Raw genomic sequence first — 21,677 nt, forward strand, 5'->3', positions numbered from 1 at the left:
TAAATTTAGAGGTCTATTATACGGATAACTTTAGAGGACTATTATACGTATATGGTTAGAGGTCTATTATACGTATATGGTTAGAGGTCTATTATAACATGAATAACAGTTGTGAATAACATAAAACTGTCACTACACATGATTGAGTCCTTGAGTCTGGCACCTAAGACCATTCAGCCATCCTGACAAGCAGTGGAGGCTGGTGTTTTGAATGCGCCCGTTTCTTTGTCGAAGGATTATTAACTACTACTGATAGTTCTTTTCTTCTTATTACAGAGATTTCTGCATTGCAAGACAATTGACGATATAGATAAAGTAAAGTCTTGGCAAACGAAATACGCACGGACAGGGTTGGACTCCGCGATCTTCGGTTTACGAGACCGACACCTTACCGATTTATAATGACATTCACAATAGATTTAAGGAAAACACATCTGCCTGAACAGGGACTTGAACCCTGGGCCCTCAGATTAAAAGTCTGATGCTCTACCGACTGAGCTATCCAGGCTCCAGAAAAGAGTCAACACTGTCGGGATCCTCGCAAGTCACATGTCTCTTCTTGTGCCGAAGCGCAGTCGTACCTGACCCGTCTGGAATGACCACTGACGGACTTTATCCAGAAGTGACGGCGCACTCCCAGTAGAATGAGAGAGAAATACAGTACGACGTGAGGAGTCAAGGGGCTCCCACAATTCATCTTTCCTCACAATACACACTTTTTCACTAACATTTTGACCTTTTCACAATCAGATTTTTTCACATTTAATAAGATCTTTTAATCAACAACATTTAGGAAGGAAAGAAATGGAACATTTTTTGGAACAATAAACAACAAAAAACTTTCAATGCCTTGGTTGTATACGTGTGCACACCCTTTATAAAGGGGGTTGCAACTGTACTGAAATTTAACCAGTCACATTCCAGATCATGTACAAAGGTTATTTGCCTTTGCCAGACGTCAATTGTATTGATTCTGATTAGTCCTAATTTATATCACTTGATCTCATATAACCAACCGATCTGGGAGAACAAACGTTCAAACTGCACAGCGGAACATGAAAAGAAATCCGACTGCTGGTTGTCAGCAAAGAATGTCGTTACAGATTATCCACCGAGCTGTTTTATGTATCCGGCCACCTCTTTCCTTCCTACTTTGCAGTGAGCACAATTCTTTCCGTTTCTTCTCTTGTATATTCTTTTCTATTGTACTGTCCCTTTCCCCCATGTGGAGATGGATTCACAACCGACACCCTGTTTTCGCCCTGTGTTTCTGCAGCGTCAGTCTGTATGAGGAGTGGGTGTTTCACAGCTCCAGTGGCGCAATTGGTCAGTGCGTGGTACTTATACGGCAGTACACAGCGGAACTATGCCGAGGTTGTGAATTTGATCCTCACCTGGGGCAGTATGGCCTGTGTCTTCAGCTACTGAAAGCAACTGGCGAGTTTAGGGGCTGGAGATGAGGTTTAAATTAATTTGAAAGAAACAAGTAAAGGTTTTTTTTCTATATCACACCCAAAGAAGGCTCCACTGCTGAAACATTTCCTGTTCGTTTCAGCATGGAATAAGTAGTTGCAAGAAAATCAGCCACCTGAATAGGGACCCTGAGATGAAAAGTTCGATATTCTACTGACTGGGCTATTCCCGTCTACTCAGTTTCTTTCTGAAACAGCGTTTTTCCAGAAATACTTACAATTTGTGAAATTTAAAATACAATCTTGCTTAAAAATGCAGATGATTTTTTTCCCAAAAACCGTAAATGGAGAAAACAGACCCATTTGAGTCTCTGTGGTACAATTGCTTAGTGCGGTCAGGTTGGGACTAAAATGATAGTAAGGTGCTGGTTCAAGCACAACCTGGCATGCCTTTCTCACTGATCCAACATGAACATCATCTAGGGAAGAAGTGGCATGTAATGTTTAATACATTATTGACTTTATTGATAATTGGAGGGAATGCAAATGCTTTGCATGTATCGAATTACAGCACATAACAACTGAGTACTGTACCTGAGTCGATATCACTGGGCAATTTCCAGTAGTGACCAACATCATCAACTTCACGTAAAATAAGATTCACACATGGAGTTTTATCTTGGAATGGAGGGCGGGAGAATTCATTTATACTCCCGTTGCATCTTGAGCTAAACTATTTTAAAAATATGACGCAGATTTGTTCAAGACATTTCTAATCGCCTTAAAGAGCGTTTTCATGAAGACATACGTCGGCTAGCTCTCCACTGTTAATTGACAGGACTTTTGAAGAAACTGTTCTCATACAACCAACATACAAATTACACATCTTAATAAACATGAATGGAAATCTGTGTTGTGAATAACATAAAACTGTCACTACACATGATTGAATCCTTGAGTCTGGCACCTAAGACCACTCAGCCATTCTACCAAGCAGTGGAGGCTGGTGTTTTGAATGCGCCCGTTTCTTTGTCAAAGGATTATTAACTACTACTGATAGTTCTTTTCTTCTTATTACAGAGGTTTCTGCATTGCAAGACAATTGACGATATAGATAAAGTCAAGTCTTGGCAAACGAAATAGGAACAGGGTTGGACCCCGCGATCTTCGGTTTACGAGACTGACACCTTACCGATTTATAATGACATTCACAATAGATTTAGGAAAGCACAACCACCTGAACAGGAACTTGAACTCTGGGCCCTCCGATTAAAAGTCTGATGCTCTACCGACTGAGCTATCCAGGCTAAAGAAAAGAGTCAACACTGTCGGGATCCTCGCAAGTCACATATCTCTTCTTGTGCCGAAGCGCAGTCGTACCTGACCCGTCTGGAATGACCACCGACGGACTTTATCCAGAAGTGACGGCGCACTCCAAGTAGAATGAGAGAGAAATACAGTACGACGTGAGGAGTCAAGGGGCTCCCACAATTCATCTTTCCTCACATTACTCATTTTTTCACTAACATTTTGACCTTTTCATAATCAGATATTTCACATTTAATAAGATCTTTTAATCAACAACATTTAAGAAAGAAAACAAACATTTTTTGGAACAATAATTAAAAATAAACTTTCGATGCCTTGGTATCACACCCTAAGAAGGCTCCACTGCTTTCTTCTCGTTTCAGCATGGAATAAACCTTTACTTGTTCCTTTGCAGCCCATGCATGCTAGCACAGCTACTTACTTAAATTACCATCAGCTGTGGACCTCCAGCTGACCTGTACACAGATAGATGAGAGATATCTTCTTAAATGAGAGGAGCACGATGGAGTACCGGAAACTTGATAAAGCTCTCGCAGTTAGATTCTGTGTTTTTGTTGCTCCTTAGATATGTTTTTAATGTTTTTTTTTCTTTTTAAGTTGTTTCATTTGATTGTTTTTAGAGCTGTTAGATTACTACAGGGATTTACCTAGGTTTCCGGAAGACTTCTCGTGTTGTGGTTGTTGTGTTTTCGGGTTACAACTATTTTTTTTCTATTGATAGGACCCCACGCATTACTGTGGGACTAGTTAACTTTAGTTCTTACATTCTACCTGAAATTACCTCAATACCTACAACTCTGTTTTTCTTTTTTTTTTTTAAAGGCACAAGTGATGTTTTTTTCTTGAGGCTGATCGGTATCTACAACGGGTCGATTGCAACGAACTTGGCCGCTGAAATTCGTCTTCATCTCTGTAATAAAGACTAGCAATCTGGTATTTGCGATGAAGTTCAGTTTCACATTTTTCAGCACTCTCACGGTTAGTATTGCCTGGAGCGACATAATACCTAACGCATTCGTTTTTGCAGCTACATCCGACGGTAACAAGAAAAAATAGTTGTAAAACCAACAGAAAGCACAGACTGCTATAACTAATCTAGTTATATAACGATTTTAAGTATAAGGATAAACTACTGCAAGGAATCGGTCCACCTGAACAAACAGGATCGTAATGTTGACACCCAATAATGACACTGATATGTGCCGTTCCTGGACGGATAGCCCTCCTTCACATCAAACAGTCCGAGTGACTGTTAGTGTCAATTAGTGTTATCTGACCATTGACAAAGTACAACTTTTTTTTAGGGTGCAGGTTAAGTTAGAGAAAGTGTTCAAAAATCCTTTTGTCCAGAACTGAGAGGGCGACACTCCTCCCTCCCCCCGTGACGCCAGGCCTGTCCCCATCCTATTCCATAATGTCATTATATATAATACCTTACAACAGTGACCATTTCCTTACTAACTGCATGCCTTAAAGTTGCACATCAGCACACAGCAGGGAGCACATTGCTGCGATGTATTATCAATGTTAAATTGCAATCATAATATCGACAACATTAATAAACGCATATATAATTGACATTGCAAACAGTAACTTTTCCGGTTATATACCACAATACATTGCTGATATTCGTTAGTCGCCATTTTGGTTAAATACTTTCACGTTTTTCAACGAAGAAGAAATCTGCAAAAATCTCAGCAGTCCTCTTTTGACAAGTAAGTATAAATAATAATAATACTATTTGAATACATACAGGTCTTACTTAATAGTATTTTGGTTAAAAATAGTACATTAATAAGCAATAAATGGCACATAAAATAGTGTGAAGGTGAAGATCACACAAAACCAACTACAAATGTAGGAATTTTAAAATTTTAGGATTATAAATTGCATGTAGCACATTAGCAACACTACAGTAATGCTAATATAACAATAGTGTAAGAAAATCCTCTTGAAAGACTTACCTCAGGACAGACTGTCAAATAAATCTTTCACTGATTTAATCTCTAGGGATTGGTGTTGATCAAGTAGAGTCAAATAGAGGACTTATTAATAGCCGACAGTCGAAAATGAACCAGCGGCCACAATGGAGAAATTAGCACTATGCCTGATCAGTGATCACATTATTCCTATCCTGTAGTCCTTGCACTGGCTGCCTGTCAAGTTTTGTGTCGACATCAAAATCCTCATGCTCACATATAAGGCTCCGCATGGCTTGGCACCTCAGTACCTTTCTGAGCTGTTATTGCCCTACTCCCCACCTTGCAATCGTTGCTCTTTTAATTTTGGTCTCCTATATGTCCCCCAAGCCCGTCAACATTCCCTGGGTGACAGGGTCTTCTCCCGTTATGCCCCATAGCTCTGGAACTCTCTCCCCAAGGATATCAGAGAGTCACCTTCTCTAAGCTCCTTCAAATCCAGACTCAAAACCTTCTTCTTTAGAAGAACCTTTATTTAACTGTTCCTTACCCCTCTGCTTCTACTGTACTTAGTACCACCATCTACTGTCTCCTCTAACTGTATATCCTCATCCTGCTTATCTTGTGCATTTTTTTATTTTATTGTTGTTATCATTCTGTAAAGTACTTTGAGAAGCCACCTTTAAAGGAGCTATATAAAATAAGGTTTATGATTATTATAAATGATGAACAGTGTATTTAACACAGACCACACACAGTCCTTCATTGCGAAAGATTGCAGGGAATATTCTTTTCACCCGTTTTGTTGGCTTTGTTGCAGGAATTGTCTGGATGCCATCATTGAAGGAGAGGATCAGGGTTTAGGAGAGTCTTTTTGACGCCTGACACTGTGTGGTTCTCTAAACAAGCTTTTCAATTGTGTTGTTGAAGACTGTATCCCGGCTTTGTTGCAGGAAATGTGTGGATGCCATCATCGGAGCAAGGAGAGAATCAGGGTTTTGGGGAAGTCTTTTTGACGCCTGAAACTGTGTGGTTCCTGGTTGTAACGGCTGGCACTCTACACCTAAACAACAGAGAACACCGATGAAATTGCTGAACTGCCTAGCGGACATTATGTCACTTTCTTCTGACCTGTATTTAACGCAATTCTCTGAAAACGTGGCACGTTATATGTGTGCTACCTTTATGAAGGGTCATAGATCTGATCATAGATTCGATCACAATTATCTTAAAATAAGCATGAGAAAATGACATTACACTCTAAGGCTGAGTTCTCCTGTTCCCTTTGCAGCAAATGTGTGTTTTAAAGGAGGTGTCATGTTATTTTTTTTTGCCGTGCCATAAGAACAGCATGGTTGTTTAAATTAATTGGTCTGAAATTGGTTTAAACCACAGGGATGTAACAACGAAAAAACAAGTTCTTCTTGACACAGAGATAGTTGGAGATATTTGGCAGCAGTGGGAATCCAAGTCAATGCCCCCAAAGAGACTGGAGCTTTAATCCAGCTCTTTAGAGCGCTCGGCTGTGTTAGCCTTGACTGCCTCATACTTCACACTGTTGGCTCAGAGAAAACTGGGTGACTTATAAAGGGTGGTAGGAGAGGAAAGGAACAAATGCTTCATTTTTGGACAAAGACTTTATCTACTAAAAGAAGGAAAATATTTGATTATTGTTTGTTCATTAGACATTTTGATCAAATTATTGTAATGCAGTGCCAGGTACAATTAAGGTATAATATGTACACGAACATCATGTCTGAGTCAGTGATGGCAGCTGACTATCGCTGGAGGACAGTTCTTCATGAGTGGGTAAGCCTACATAATGAGGGAGAAGAGATCAGCCATCTGTGACGCAGTGTCCAGTGACACTATCTGTCCTTCTTTTGTCTGCTAATGTAGAGGGTGAATGTAAGGTTTTTCTTGTAAAATATTTTCGAGCGCATTTTTGTTGCTGAAAATAAATCTTGTGCATTTGAATTATTCCAATATTGTCACCTAATTCTATACATTTTATCACCAGTCTACAACATTTAGAGGAGCTCAATTGCATAATGATAGTATTTCTTGCCTTTTAAATACATCAGTCAAAAATGTAGAGAAGGTTCTCCTGTTTTCACCATTATAAGAACTGTGATGTACCACTAATATTTACGCTCATAAAAGCATTGTAATTGTATTGTTCTGTTCTGTTACAGTCTTGAATGACACAAACCTTCTCTTTTACTGCACTACACAGTTCAGCACACAAGGATCCTCAGTCAAACAAACACTGCAATCACTTGATAAAAGCCATTTATCATCCTTTCTCTTGGTGTTGGTGCTACTATTGTATGCAAAGAAGGCGACATGACAATGAAAGGTGTAATCATCTTAAAGAGAGTCTTCATGAAGGTGTGTGTCGTGAAGCTCTCCACTGGCAATTGACCGGGCTTGTGAAGAATCTCATTCAACAACCATACAAATTGCACAGCTTAAGGCACATGAAGTGAAATCCATGAGCTGATTGACACAAAACAATGTCGCTTCGCATTATCCGCAAAGCTGTTTTGCTTGTCTGACAACCTCTTCCTACTTTACAGTGAGCGCATATATTTCAGTTTCTTCTTTTGTATTTTCCTTACTATTTTACTGTCCCTTTCCCCATGTGGAGATGTATCCACAGCCAAAACCCTGTGTTTCACCCTACGTTTGTGCCAGTTTTACAATCTGTGTAGGAGCCTGCCTTACAGAGGTCCAGTGGTGCAATCGATCAGTGTATGGTACATACACAACTGTGCACAGTGGATGTTGGTCTGGACTCTAGAAAGTGTTTAAATTCACAAGCTAATCTGGACCTCAACAACTGTTGATGGGTCACTTCTGTCGGACACACCAGTGGAGCCCACACTCATTTACACACACTGACAGATATACACTTACACACTCACACACATTTACATCCACAGACACAACACACTCTCACAGACACAACACACATTATACACACAATCAGACACTCAAACACTCACAGATACACACCCACACACTTACTCACACACATTCACAGACACACAAATAAACACTATATACACAAATAGACACCGCATACACTCTTAAGTACAGATGCACTATAACTAACACTAATGCAGATACTGCTAATATTACAACAATAACACCATCACCAAAACTTATACTATCATTGTTACTAATACTGACAAAACTACTACTAGACTAATAATACTTATAATTACAGAAATACTGTCATGAAAACTAACATGATGATACTCTGATACTAACAGTATAATTATCACTATTATTAACATGAATACTAGCATTAAAACAAAAATTAAAAGTATCTATCATCACAAACTCTCACATGTATACTTATATTATTAGTAAAACTACCAGATATACTCTCACTAATATTAACATGAATACTAGCATTTATACTAAAACTATCAATAATGCTATCATCATTAATACTCACATAGACACATAGACACTACACATATCCACACATACACTTACAAATATAAAACTACATACTGACAGACACCACACACTCACAGACACACACCATACACACACATTCACAGGCATGCATTCACAGAAACAAATAGACATTACACATACTCACGGACACACACTTATAGACACCACACACTCAGAGACCCCACACGCTCACACACTAACAGACATAACAAGCTCACAGACAACACACACACACAGATACCACAAACACACTTATCTACAGATACATAATAACTAGCACAAATTGATTCTACTAATTTTACAACAGTAACACTATCACTAGCACTGACACAAACTACTAATAATAACAGTAATGATATTATTAAAACTAACATTACTACTGGTGTTAATACTCTAACAGTAACACTTTAGTTATAATTAATATTAACATGAAAATGAACATTAAAACTAAAACTGTCAGTAGCGTTATTGTCATTAATACTCACATGAATACTAGCATTACAACTACCAGTTGTACTCTCATTAATATTAACATGAAGAAACTGGTATTAGTATTACTTGCTGCCCGTGACGTCACACCGCTCTCTGTGACGAATGTGAGACACTTAGAGGCGCACAGGGACGGGGCGCCTGTTGCCGTGGTTACCATTCTTATGATTTATAAACATTGGAAAAATGCATTTAAACTGTTACATACATTTATCAACTTGGAATATAATTTTCTAGCTCTAGGATACAGTTGCCTAAATAATAATATGAATAATCATTGTTTAATTTCAGATTGAACATTATTAACACTAAACGCATTATGGTTATTGATCGATACAGTCTTTATTGACTGTTTTCTAGATATTCAAACAGGCACAAGAAAAGAATCAATACTCACCAATTGGTGAAGTTAATCGATTTTTCTACGGTTCTTCAGTTGAATTAATTGGTTGTCGATAGATAAGTGATCAATAACTCTCCTGCGTGCTCTCTGCGTGCCTCCCGCGGTCTTGCTCTCTTATCCCGGCGATCCTGTTAGTGTCTGTGACGTCACAGCGCTCTTTCTGACAGAGCAGAATGCGTCTCCGCTGGAGGAGACTCCTGTCCGGAGCCCGGGGGGCTTTTCTTACAAATATAACATCTCCAAATAAAAAAAAAAACACCGGGCTGTGAAGAGAAGCAAATCATCACAGTTGGAAAAGGAGAGCGATGGACCTAAGAAAGATATTCATTAAACAGAAAAAAATAGTTTACTTAGCAGATTAATGCGTTACAAAGCGTACCCATGTGGATCAGTAGAGAACGAGCACGAGTCCCTGAAATAAGCGCTTTTAAGGGTTTTACACGAATCTTCAGTGTAATCTTCAGACTCCTGATCTCTCAGTTCCTCTGCAGGTTTGATTATTTAATTAACTGTATAACTGTTATCAGACTCTGTTTAACTGGATATTTATAAGACTCTGAGAGACGTGTGGGAGGTCTTCTGTGTGATCTGAGTCCCACTGCTCAGAGCTACAGACTGGTCAACTGGTCACTATTGTAGACATGACCTTCAGACCATTGGCTACTGATTATCAATATACTGATCACAGTGTCACTACTGGTGTTAATTACATAAATACTAAGATAATTTCACACTCACTTGTGTTATAAAACGTTTATAAAAAACATCTTTGGAGGCTGACATACAGTAAAGAAAGTAATACTGAAGGGCTGGAAGTCCTGGAAAGGGTTAATAGAAACTTCTTGCTTCTGACCTGGAACAGAGCCCACAGCTGCCAGATCAGTGACCCCTGAGCCCAGTTCACAGAGAGGAGAACCAGGAGCTCTGCTCTGTCTCTAAGAGGCTGTGAGGAAGGAGAAAAGGAGGAGATGTGACCTGAGTCCAGGCTGTTCTGTCTGATATTATTCATGTAGTAGCACTGATTGTCTGAATGTACTCTTGTTCTGGATTGTGAGGATAGAGAGCAGTATGGAGTTGAACTTCAGTCTGAGTGTGTGTCTGAGCTGTGAATCTGACTGAGAAGAGAATAATGATTTTTTATTCTGCCTCAGAAATTTTCTTCTTTGCCAAGTGGTGTTACATCCCCTTCAGAGACTCTGCACAGACTGCCAGAGTGAGAGAAGAGAGAGATGGACAGATAAGAGCACACACAGCGAGAGAGATATGTCTTGATTTACTTTAAAGCAAGTGTTCATTTCTTTTCTAGAACAAGCTGTTTCCGAACTTCAAGAAATTCATACAACTTCTGGAAGATAAAATACATATCTTGCTTATTAGGACAGAAGAAATACTGCAAAAAAAATTGCATCTCCGTCGGCTTGATTCATCTTAATACAAGTATTCACTTCCTTTTCTGGAAATTATAGCCTGTGAAAGATTAAATAAAGTTCTTGATTATTCTTCGTCAGTGCAGAAGAAATACTGCCAGCTGGCTGGAAAATGCCAGTATTTTATTTTCTTTAACTACAAACGTATGAATGGTGAAAAACCTGTTCCTGTGCAGCTGTTAAACAAAGGGCTAGTGGTTCAAGCTCAGATTGTTTGTAAAGAAGTAAAGAATTAAGTACCTACGTCAACGTCCAAGAACCATTTTCACGTGTGGAATTTTATCTTCAACTGGCTGTCAGGAGAATTTATTTATACACCTGTTGTATCCTTAGCAAAAATATTTTAAAATTAGAAAACAGATTTGTTAGAGAAGTTGACAATCCTTGACAATTATTATTAAATGAGCACTGTACAAATGTACGTTGATATTTTTTATATGTACCTCAACTGGAAAATATATATATAAACATAATTGCTTTGATATGGATGTTCATTTGAAGGATTTGAGGAAACTATCAAGGATCTCAGAACATCCAAAGATACGTTTGGGCATCTGCATATTTGTAAAGATTAAAGAGCACCAAAAGTGTGAAGTTTCCACACACGAGAGAAAAAATCAGTTTCAATGCACTTCATTAAACTGATGGTGTACTTATCAATCATGCGCATAGCAGAGGATGGTTTCCATTCGTCGACTTCAGGGTAAGGGGCCCGGCACACTTTTGCTGAGGGGAGCTATTCAATACAACTGCTTTTTCACCCGAGATGAAAAGTTTCAACGGTAAACGCAGACGTCACGTTGAGCACTTGGTGTTTTGTAGTACAAATCATCACACGCTGCTCTACATGGGCGTGTCTTCAAGATCATTGAGAACCAAAGCTTCTGCCTTCTGAGGCAACTGATTCTTTCGTCATTAATTCCCAAATCTTCAATGAGAATCAGAGAAACGAAAACCAAACACATGTACACACTCGCGTCCTAGCGTGAAAGAAAAATGATGGAAGCATTTGAGAAATAACAAGAGTAGTCTGAACAGCTCCAGCCTATCAACTGCTCTACAAAGTGATCGCTACCTCCACACCCAGTTTATAACACTGAAAATGACGCAGGAAGCACAGCAAAGTTCTAAAACCAGTGGTTGAAAAGTGTTTAGATACATAAGATGACAATTTCTCATGAGTAAAATCTTCAGCTTTAAAAGATTGTCATCCATATATTTTTGTTTTTCTCTTTTTTACATAACGTGCTTTCGAGAAATAAACTGTCTTGTAATGAAGGCTGCATTAGAAAATGTGTATCTAGCTTTGTTCAATTAAAATCGGGACATCCCAATGGGCAAACGATGTAGAATATACGTCTATTAAACTAATATCTTAGACGTACTGTATAAATGTGGTCCATAATTCCTCCAGAATGAAATTCTAATATACGTATGTCGCTATAGGTCAATTAGACATCTATGATTATATGTTCATTATACATAAATGGTTGGAGTTCTATTATACAGATAACTTTAGAGGACTATTATATATATACTGTATGGTTAAAGGTCTATTATACATCAAAGATAGATGTTATAGGGGTAGAAACTAGTAAATCAAGCCAATGATTTGGTTTAGAAATGTATTCTGAAAATATACAATCATTCACACCTGCAAAATATGTAGTTCAAATTATACATTATATACAATATTGTAATCAACATATGGCTGATCATCATATAAACACAACTAGTAAACTTCAGCTACAAGTTCTAGTAACATGGCAATATATATATATAGTAATGACAAACACAGACTAATTACATGAACATGCTAATATCTAACTCAAAACCACATTTCGATTCAAATATGTTTTAGAACTGACAACTTCTGTATTTCCAAGAAAATATTATTAATGTAGTACAAATGCTACTTTCAACGGCACAAACACAGCACTAAAGACTGAGGTGGGTTTCATCGTTTGTGTTGTTTGTAGGGGGGCCAACTTTACGGAGCTGAAACAAGCTCATCCGTCAGCTGCGGGGTTGAAGGTGAACATGTATCATATTCTAATGGCTTCTATTTCCATTGATGAATGAGACAAGGAGATCCTTCACGCGATTAAACGAACACATTACTATTTCAGTCTGATGTAGAGACTACATTTGTGTCAGCAGTACTATGAATTCAGGGGCTGCATCTCTAGCGCTTCATCTAAGAGGGTTTTCTTTACTTTAGCACACGGTTACATTCACCTACAAAACATATTCTCTGAATGCCAAATGGCTCAATAACCCTGTTTTCCCCTGGGAATCACCAACCTACAGTCCCATCCCCTTCAAACTTATAACAAATATATTTAAAGAACTGTGTAACACAGAGCTGGAAAGGTGAACCCAGGATGGCTGGGCCATTGATTAGTTGGAGTGATCTTTTTATAGGTGAATAATTGCAAATGTTTGAATCCGATTCATATTGAAATGTTAAACAACTGACAATCTGTTCAGAAATGAACCCATGTAAAAGGGGCTTTACTGTAGACCTGGATGGCTGAGTGGTTAAAACATTAGATTTTCCATCAAATGGATAAATGTCTGCGTGGGTACAGTCCCCACTTCCGTTATACTCCTGTAACAAATTTCCAGTGACAGAACACTGAAGATTTACACTCTATTTAAATATGAATTTACTAAATTTCAGTTATCTTCACTCCCCGGGATAACTGAACTCTCACTATCGCATACCGAAGGCTTTACATGCATTCGTTCAGGTGGGTAGCTGTGTCAGCATGCGTAGTTTGCAAAGGAATAAGTAAAAGGTTTATTCCATGCTGAAAAGAGAAGAGAGAAAAGATAATGTTTCAGCTGTGAAGCCTTTTTCAGAAACGTTGTTTTCTCTCTTCTCTATTCAGCATGGCATAAACCTATTACTTGTGCCTTTATATGCATTAGCTGTGATACAGATTCTAATAAAGACAGAATGAAACTGTTTGTTATGTGTATCATGGTGATCCTCTTCCCGATCCAAATGAAATGTTTAATATGATCCCACGAGAAAGAAAAGGAGTCAATTTCCGCCTGGAATGATTGATGCCCCATCAAATCTTTTGTGATATCCCTGGAAGTGTATACAGTAGAATCCTGGTTCGCTGCTTAAATTCAAGGTAAACAAGACTAAGGAACGATTTGGAAACCTGATGTCGAAGTGGGATTTAAATCACCCGGAACATTTCACTACATTCGGCCGTATATGCCAGAGAGAAATGCCTGACAACCCTTTGATAGCTCAGTTGGTAGAGTGGAGGACTGTAGTAAGAACAGTTGGGAATCTTTAGGTCACTGGTTTGAATCTGGCTAGAAGGCAGGTGCTTTTTGTGTACTTTAATGAAAGAGTTAAAATTGTGAATCTTTTTCACTCAGACTTCGATCAAAAGCTCAATAAATGACAAAGCAGAGGCGCTTGTTCTGAATTCAGCTCACGTCTGATTGTCTTGTTTTGGCCAAGATCTGATCTTTGAATTCAGGGACTACTCTGTCTGCTTTGTAATTCAAAAGTATATACAAATGTCACATTTTTTTTTTGTAGATAAGGTGTTCTCCGTTTTCAAAGGATAGGTACTTAATTGGCTTTATGGTTTGGTATTGATTTTGTATCGTTATATTATTAAGTTTGTGCTTTCTGTGTTTTTTTATCATATTGTGAACTTATTTTTTAAACAAATGCTTACAAAGGCAAACACAGCACACATCTGTTTATACCAGCGGTGAATTGTACATTTTTATTAAGTACAATCTACTGTATTTTTAGAAAAAAATGGCGCACTGTGCACGATATGTTGCAGAAACACAACCTGATATTTTCATCATTATTATTTTAATCATTTGACAAGTATGAGGTCCCGGATCCAAATCTTCAGTTCTGATTTTTTTTTTGTGATATCTTCTCTTCCTCTCGTGGAAATCACAAGATGTGAGCAAATGTTTTTTGTTCTTTTTTTTCACGTTGCGATCCTAAGAGCCTCAGACGCACAGTCTGACAGAAACCAAACCAGAATGGATTCTGCTGGGAGCCGGACTGAGCTCATTCTCACTCCCTGTGCTGAAAACAGAATTATCTCTTCCCCGAACATCGTCTACAGCTGCTAGATATTGCTCTGCGTCCTACTGCTCCAGCAATTCCTTTGACCAAAGACAGATCACTTGTGCGCTTTTAACCGTCTTGTAGCTGATGGCTCATGCTGATCATCCTGTGGATCCAAAAGAAATCCACATTTAAACAATGTTGTGCAATGTTCTGGATGATTTAAATCACAGATCGACATCGTTTCCAACTCGTTTCCTTAGTCTTTTTTACCTTGAATTTAACCCACGAACCAGCATTCTACTGTATAAACTTCCGGGGATATTACAAAATGTTTGATGAGGCATCAATCATTCCAGGCGGAAATAGACTCATTTTTTTTTTCTCGGGGGATCATATTAAACATTTCATTTGGATCGAGTAGAGGATCACCATGAGGAACAAAACTAAGTTTCATTATGTGTTTATTAGAAGCTTTATCACAGCTAATGCATGTAAAGCCTTTAGTATGCGACAGTGAGAGTTCAGTTATGCCTGGGAGTGAAGAGAACTGAAATTTAGTAAATTCATATTTAAATAGATTGCAAATCTTCTAAGTGTTCTGTCACTGCAAAATTACAGGAGTCTACCAGCTGCCAGACGTGCTTGTTTTGGGACTATTTCCAATAAGTATCACATTAGTAGTTGTGTGTCCTTACTGGTATCTTTTAAACTGTGAGGGACATTCGGTTATATACAAACGAGACAGAGACACAGTAATAATCCTATTTAACAGTGTCCTGCATTTTAATTTACTGATCAGATAAATTGAAATGTTCTGATTCAGAACCCCTGCAGTTCATACTAATTAGAACTCAACAATGCTCCTGAGTCCTGAGCACTACACTGAGCACACGTTCAGCTGGGCTCTGACTTTGTTCAGCATGACTTGTTGTTGCATTTGAGCTCAGAGCTGGAGATGATCTCCATATTCTACCGCACTAACTAGTCCGAAACTTAGTACACAGTACACACTTTTTAAGGGAAGTCAGGTTGTTAAAAAATTAAACCAGCGCCCTGTCACAGAAACATACCCCGGTCTCCCGCGCAACAAGCGGGGGTACTCAGCACTGTACTAACGAGGAGCTCTTGTCCGGAGCTCAGCGTGAGCTCTGTTTACTGTCAGTTGACATTTCCTCATTTCAAAAGACGTTTTCACCTGCTCTCAGCTTTTTATAGACGGTCATAAACGCTCAAGAAGTAATTAATTTCAGTTTGAAGTCTGTTTCTGTTGTCTCCGCTCTTGATGAAGAAAAGGCGTGCGTGTGAGACTCCCTCTCTGAAGACGTTTGCCGTCGCCCTGCAAGAGAGAAGATCCATCAATCACCGAGGCAACCACTGAGACAACTAACATTAAACACGTGAAATGAGAGATGTTTTCTACCTAGGGATTTTATCGTTTCTACTCTAACTTCTTTGTCAGAAGTGGAATTTGAACAAACGCCTCAAGGAGAAACTGCAACCTGAATGCAACGCCTTAGACCACCAACCATCCTGCCTGGGGCTTTTATATGGAATTATATTTTATTTCTTTCTACTTGTTGAAAAGAAAAAAGTGAAATCATGTAATTAGGGAAATGTCTTTTGTTCATAGGGAAAACTAATACGAGCAAATGTAAAGTTTAGAGCAGCGCTCAATAAAAACGATCAGAAACCGAAAGCGCTTCTTATGCGGATCAATATATTCCGATACCGCTGGTTCTGCAGAAGAAATAAGAAAAGCTGAACTCCAAGCACTGTGTTGCCATTACTGCTACTCTGGCTGAAGCTGCTTTAAGATCTACTCCGCGGGCACAGAAAGTTGTAGGAGGTCAGACTGGTTTGCGATGTCTAAATAACAGTATGCGAATTTAAGCTTATTTAAATAAGAGTATTTAGAATATAATACATGCTCCAAAAGCGTTAATCCTTCACTGGCTGCTATTTGAAACGCCTTCATAAATGACACGTAATAGAGATTTATGCAGCTAGATTTTATGCTTCACCATACATTGCAGTCAGGAAAATAAATCAATTTTCTTTAACACCTCTGGATAAAGTTCTTCTGTGAAGCAGGTTTCAGACCTCTGCGTACAGCGCCCTTGATGTCATTTTATTTTTACAGCAGCAAGCATCCTGAAAGTTTTTTTTAATATTTTTTATTTGAACAACAAAAATACATATAATACAAAAAAGAGCACATATGACGTATCAACAACATCGTCAGGGGCACGTGCTATAATCCAATTACACTTTCTGAAAAATCTACTGTCCATGCAAATGTACATGCTAATCTACAGGGTTCTTTTCTGCACTGAGCTGCTCATTTGAAATCCAGAAGGCAACACAGACGCGCTTCTATACCAAGAGTATTATCTGGACCACCTGGATAAAAAAAACAGGAAACCTAAGCACTAATCTATACTGACAGCTTTTGAAAAGGAGCTCTGTAATATGCACAAATACAAAGACAAGGTATAAATACTCCATAGGTTTAAAATTCAGGAATATGAATGGTCAATTGTTTACAATAGGAGTTTTTATGTTTCGTATGATTTAGCGACTTTTTTACAACATGTAAAAAAAAAAAACAGCACACCTAAATGACAAAGCCTTAGAGCCACAGAGAAAAACAAATTGTGTTTAAAGTAATTTTAAAGGCTCGAGATAACATTGCACTATAAACGCAAATGTTTGTCTTCTTTGTCGCACTTACGTTTTGTTGCTTTAGCAAATTTCATGCAGTTTATTTCTGACACAAGACATAACAAGCTTGTGTATTTATGACAAAAAAGCAGGGAAACAATTTTCATTGACCTTGAAACTAAAATTGTTAAAAAGTAAGTTAAATGCACATATAGTAAATATATTTTCTCATATAATGGTGTGTTTTTTTGCCTAAGAATGCTTCATGAATGGTTTAACAGACACTTTGCACGATTAAAACAAATATTTACGAATTTTAACGTTTTATACAATAAAGTTTTATTGTGAACATGAGCCCTGTTTATCGATATCACCAATACAGTTCTGGATTTTATTCTGCCTTCCTACGCACATATGAATTTTCTTTCACACAACAGCTCGCATGTGTGGTAGCGTATTAGCGTCAGGGATAAAAAGAATGATGTTGGCTTTTAAATGATAAACCATTTGCGTTTATACAAAATCACAATGCGTTGTCGCAGACATTGGGACATACTCTGTTTAAACGCCTGTCGTTTTCTCTTATATTGGCTCCTGTGCTTCGGTCCATTTGAGAGAGGAAAAGACACTGAAAAAGTCTTGTGAAAGTGGATTTTGCACCTGCCCAAGGTGCTGTAGTGGTATCATACAGACGCCCATCTAAATCCATCACACGCTGGAAGCTCTGGAAGGCAACGTAAAATATTGCTCTGTCTGTTGGTGGATTAGGTATGCACGCTTTTTTCAATGTAAAATGCAATGTAAAAAGATCAAATTTGATTCAAAATCGATTAATGAAAAAACCTATAAAGCTCATGTTTTTTATCTAGTTTTATCTATATCTATATCTAGTTTTTCAAAGGTCTTTAAAAAAATGTTTATCGCGATTGTGAAAGTTAGAGAAGGTGTACCAGCGCGTGCCTTCATATCGTCAGCTTCAGTCTCGCCTGTAGCTGCGAGAAGGTTAGAAGCGCACAAGTAATCTGTCTTTCGTCAAAATAATTGCTGGGGCAGCAGGACGCAGAGTACCATCCAGCAGCTGTAGATGGTGCTCGGGGAGGAGCTGATTCTGTTTTTAGCACAGCGAATGAGCTCAGTTCGGCTCCCAACAGAATCCATTCAGGTTTGGTTACTGTCAGACTGGGCGTCTGAGGCTCTTTGGATCGCAACGTGAAAAAAAAAAGAACAAAAAACAATTGCTCACATCGTGTGATTTCCACGAGAGGAAGGGAAGATATCACTTTAAAAAAATCAGAACTGAATATTTGGATCCGGGGCCTCATACTTATCAAATTATTAAAATAATAATTATTAAAATATCAGATTGTGTTTCTGCAACATTTCGTGCACAGTACGCCGTATTTAACAATAAAACAACAGTTACAACGAGGGCTTTACAGGCAGTCCGGGGTATTTTCCCCTTTTATATTTTTGCCACTTTATATCGAAGCTGTTATATTCCCAAAAGTGCAGAGTAGCTTGTAAATAAAAATGTACAATTCACCGCTGGTATAAACAGATGTGTGCCTTGTTTGCCTTTGTAAGCATTTGTTTCAAAAATCCACAAAAAAAGTCCACAATACGTTAAAAACACAAAAAACACAAACTTAATAATATAACGATACAAAATCAATACCAAATCATAAAGCCAATTAAGTACATATCCTTTCCTTTGAAAACAGAGAACACCTTTATATCTAAAAAAAACGTGACATTTGTATATACTTTTGAATTACAAAGCAGACAGAGTAGTCCCTTAATTCAAAGATCAGATTTTGGCCAAAACAAGACAATCAGACGGGAGTTTAATTCAGAACAAGAGCCTCTGCTTCGTGGTTTATTAAGCTTTTGATCAACGTCTGAGTGAAAAAGATTTGCTATTTTATCTCTTTGATTAAAGTTCACAAAAAGCACATTCCTTCGAGCCGGAGTCGAACCAGCGACCTAAGGATGCCTCACTATTTCCTCTACAGTCCTCCGCTCTACCAACTGAGCTATCGAAGGGGTGTAGCGAGTATTGTTTCCCTTGAATTTAAGCAACGAATCACGTTTCTACAGTATGAACTTCCGGGGAAATTACAAAATGTTTGATGGGGCATCAATCGTTCCAGGCGGATATTGACACTTTTTTTTTTCTCGAGGGATCATATTAAACATTTCATTAGTATCGAGAGGAGGATCACCATGAGACACAGAACAGTTTAATTATGTCTTTATTAGAAAGTAGTGTTTGTGCTACATTAAACATATTTTCGTGGAAATATAGAAGTTGTGATTTTTAAAACTTATATTTGAATCGAAATGTGGTTTTGAGTTAAATATTAGCGTGTTAATGTAATTAGTTTGTGTTTGTCATTACTATATATATATATTACCATGTTACTATAATTTGTAGCTGAAGTTTACTAGTTGCGTTTTTATGATATATTGTAATAAACAATATTGTAATAAACATTATCATGTTTATTACAATATTGTATAAAATGCATAATTGGAACTACATATTTTTCAGCCGTGAATAATTGTATATTTTCAGAATAAATTTCTAAACCAAATCATTGGCTTGATTTACTAGTTTCTACACCTATAAGACCTATCTTTGATGTATAATAGACCTTTAACTATATAGGTATAATAGTCCTCTAAATGTATCCGTATAATAGAACTTCAACCATTTATGTATAATGGACATACTGTTTAATCAGAGATGTCTAATTGACTTATAACGATATACGTATATTACACAGAGATATGACGAGAGTCTAAAGGGACATTTTGAGCCGTAGAAACATTTTATCATTCCGTACTTTCCTGTGCAGTCAGGCCAGTTCCACTTCAACTGCGCACGACAACGGAGGTCGTTTTGAAAACAACGACAGTAAAGGGACACTGCATGTCTGCAGAACATCACGTCCGAGTTTCAGGACAGTAACATCAGAGATTGGAAGCTAGGGAGTTTCAGGTCTGTTTTTTAGTATAGGTTCATGAAAGTCTAAATACCTTTGCAAGAAGTATTTCAGAATCCCAGTCAAATCCAGTACAATTGCTGCACAGATCTGCATTCTACAATTAGAAAACTGTCCGTTTAATCAAACACGCCTCATAAAGCATTTTTAAAACAGGAATGCGTCTTTCTATAAAAATAAAATGACTTGAAGGGTGCTATAAGCTAAGGTGTGAAAGCCTGCTCTACAGAAGAAGTATATCCAGAGGTGCCAAAGAAGTCGAGGTTTCACCTCGTGAGAGAAAGCATCTCAGAAAACGAAGTTGCAGTCGCTTCCATGCGTCATAACACCACTAGGTCAGACAACAAGAGCTGAAGAGCCGCTGTCGAGAGTAACGCGGCCGAGCGCTCTAAGGAGCTGGATTAAAGCTCCAGTCTCTTCAGGGGCATCTTTTGGGATTACACCACTGCTGCGTATCTCCTTGTTAAAAATCCCTTTTTTGTTGTTGTTGCTGCCTCCAGGCGTTGTAAACCAGATTCAGAAAAAAAAAAAATTTAACCGTCCGCGGAGGCCAAGTGGTAAGGCGTTGGTCTTGTAAACCAAAGATCGTGGGTTCAAGCCCCACCCGTGCCTGTTTCATTTGTCACCACTTTCCTTTAGTTTCAAAGTCTTTAAAAAACTCGCAATGTTGAAGTCCCTATAGCAAGAAGAATACAACTGTCGCCAGTGATCAGTGTTCGTGCATATCCTGCCCTGTTTTGTAGTCAACAAAGCTTCTCTCTTCACACCCATCTTCCGAATGATCGTCTCAGCATTAGGAAGGAACGTGCGTTTGGTACAGCCCCCCACTCCATGGTCTGATCACAAACAGATCGGGTGAGCTGTCAGTCTAAGTTGGAAGTAAGGTTCGAAAGCACTTAAAATCTGACTTAGGAACGAGAAGACCGTGTTTTTTTTTTTAAACGAGTAAACGATAAAATTATATAAGTAGTGGGACAAAACATTGTTTGCCTGCAAGACTATGTCATGCTAAACGCCACAAATTGTGTTCTTCCAGTTGTGTCAATCGTACTAAAGTTACGGAAAATCGGATGCAACTGGTGCATTCAGCATACATTTCTTCAGGATAGTCGAATGGTTTAAAATAACGATTTCATAGATTAGCGTCTTTTAAGCTTTGTGTTCCGCTCTCCAAATAGAGGCGCGGATTCAAATCACACTGCCGACAGTAAGGCGTTTTACCCTGTCTTACACTGTTCCAGTCTTGTGCTCGCTGACAATCACAATAGGAGGAAAACGGAGAAACTGCTTAGCAAGAACATAACGGACAGAAAAAAGCTTCGTAAACACGTGAATGTGATTAGCAGCAGTAAGGTATGCATTCAAATGTTGAAGCCCGAATTATAAAAGCAGCAGAAGAAAGGTGCAGCACAAGGCAATTTGTGAGAATTCGCGGGTTTTTATGTGGCTTGGACTTCTTTCAAGCCTATGAAGGTGACCCCCTTTTCATTTTCAT

General features: G+C 38.3%; 3 non-coding genes across 3 annotated transcripts; 1 reads left to right on the plus strand and 2 right to left on the minus strand.

Moving 5' to 3' along the window:
• Positions 1-435: 435 nt before the first annotated feature.
• Positions 436-508, minus strand: trnak-uuu (transfer RNA lysine (anticodon UUU)). Its single transcript has one exon. It is a non-coding gene; the product is annotated as a tRNA-Lys (tRNA).
• Positions 509-19,132: 18,624 nt separating this feature from the next.
• trnay-gua (transfer RNA tyrosine (anticodon GUA)) lies at positions 19,133-19,220 on the minus strand. The gene is given in 2 exon segments: positions 19,133-19,168; positions 19,184-19,220. It is a non-coding gene; the product is annotated as a tRNA-Tyr (tRNA).
• A 1,501-nt stretch (positions 19,221-20,721) lies between these two features.
• On the plus strand, positions 20,722-20,794 carry trnat-ugu (transfer RNA threonine (anticodon UGU)). The gene has a single exon. It is a non-coding gene; the product is annotated as a tRNA-Thr (tRNA).
• Positions 20,795-21,677: the final 883 nt, after the last annotated feature.

The sequence above is a fragment of the Atractosteus spatula genome, chromosome 10 (genome assembly GCF_055471065.1).
Source record: "Atractosteus spatula isolate fAtrSpa1 chromosome 10, fAtrSpa1.hap1, whole genome shotgun sequence".
NCBI lineage: Eukaryota > Metazoa > Chordata > Actinopteri > Semionotiformes > Lepisosteidae > Atractosteus > Atractosteus spatula.